The 1,931-nt window shown below is 37.6% G+C and overlaps 1 pseudogene; it reads left to right on the top strand.

Annotated features, from left to right (window-relative positions):
• The first annotated feature begins 887 nt into the window (after window positions 1-887).
• On the top strand, window positions 888-1,557 carry LOC141492257 (F-actin-capping protein subunit alpha-1-like; annotated as a pseudogene).
• Window positions 1,558-1,931: the final 374 nt, after the last annotated feature.

Below are 1,931 nucleotides of genomic sequence, written 5' to 3'. Positions count from 1 at the left end.
CTCATAAATTTGCTATGACTCAGATAAAATGATTTAACAGCAATATCTCCTTAAAAGGGGGGGGGGGGGCAGTAAGAAGAAGGGAGTTTGGAGGGAGACTGAATGGGATAAATCTCCTTACATCAAGAGGTATGAAAGACCTATTGTAAATGAAGGGAAGAAGGGAGCAGGTGAGTACCACTTGAATCTTCATTTCATCACACTTGGCTTATAGTTAAGTTAGACACACTTAATCAAGTTAAGAAATTTATCTTACCTTTCAAGCATTAAAAGGGAAAAAGGGGAGGTGGGGACAGAGAGGGGGAGAAAAAATTGGAAGGTAGGGAATAAGGAAAGGGAAAAAAGGGGAGGGTGGTTGATACAAGAGAGCAAACACACTTCAGGTGATGGTATTGAGAAACAAAACACTGGGGATATATGGATGATAAAGGGGGGAAAAGGGGGGAAATAAAAACAGGGAGGAAGATAGCATGGAGTGCAATAAAGAGTTAATAATTACAACTTTGAATGTGAATGGGATGAACTCTCCCTTAAAATGTAAGCAAACAGCAGAGTGGATTAAAATCCAGAATCCTACAATATGCTGCTTGCAAGAAACTCATTTGAAGCAGAGAGATACATATAGAGTAAGGGTAAAAGGTGGGAGAAATATATATTTTGCTGCAGCTGAAGTGAAAAAAAAGCAGGGGTAGGAATCCTTATCTCAGACAAGGCAGCTGCAAAAATAGATTGCCTTAAAAGATATAAGGAAGGAATCTATATCCTCTTAAAAGCTACCATAGACAATAAAGTAATTTCAATATTAAATAATTATGCACCCAATGGTACAGCATCCAGATTCTTAAAGGAGAATGTGGGACTGCTGGGCTGGGCCAGAGCAGCCCAAGATGACCAACTTCGAGGATCAGGTGTCAGATGAGGAGAAGGTATGGATAGCTTGCAAAGTTCATAACTCATGCTCCCCCAGGAGAATTTAATGAAGTGTTTAATGACGTCCAGTTACTACTACTACAATCTTCTCAGGGAAGGGGCAGCTCATGCATTCGCCCAGTATAATATGGATCAGTTCATTCCAGTGAAAATAGAAAGATATGATGATCAGGTCTTAATTACAGAACATAGCAACCTGGGTAGTGGCAGGTTTTAGATCCAAGAAATAAAGTTTCCTTTAACTTTGATCACTTACAGAAAGAAGCGAGTGACCCCCAACCTGAGCACATAGATGGAGCTCTGAAGTCATGGAGGGAATCCTGTGGCAGTGCATTAAGGGCCTATCTGAAAGATCATTATTCCAATGGCTTCTGTACTGTTTATGCTAAAATTACAGATGGGCAGAAGACTATTATTGCCTGTATTGAGAGCCACCAATTTCAGAGTAAAAACTTCTGGAATGGTCATTGGAGATCAGAGTGGAAGTTTACCATCACCCCACCTACAGCTCAGGTGGTTGGAGTGCTAATGATTCAGGTCCATTACTACGAAGATGGTAATGTTCAGTTGGTTATAGTATTGTTTTATTGTTTCTTGATTTCTCACAAATTCATCAGTTTCCTTTAGCTCCATTCATATTTTGCAAGAGTTATTTTCATCAGAGATATTTTTTAATCTCCTTTTCCCTTTTCCAACTGACCAATTTATCTTTTTAAGACAGTCTTCTCCTCATTGGCTTTTTGGGTATATAAGGTATATATATATATATATATATATATATATATATATATATATATATATATATATATATAGTCTGATATTAACATTTTCCTTAAGGTTGTGATTCCAGAAATCACTAAACATGTTTGAGGCTTATATTATATAACATAGCAACATTTCAAATCATATTAATTCTAAGGCTTTTGTCCTTTAATTTTCACTACACCAATCCCATTAGAAATTTGCAGTCCAGGGACAGAACCAAGATCGCAGTGGGAGTA

Source organism: Macrotis lagotis, chromosome 6 (genome assembly GCF_037893015.1).
Source record: "Macrotis lagotis isolate mMagLag1 chromosome 6, bilby.v1.9.chrom.fasta, whole genome shotgun sequence".
NCBI classification, from domain to species: Eukaryota; Metazoa; Chordata; class Mammalia; order Peramelemorphia; family Peramelidae; genus Macrotis; species Macrotis lagotis.
This window is presented reverse-complemented; position numbering and strand designations above follow the sequence as displayed.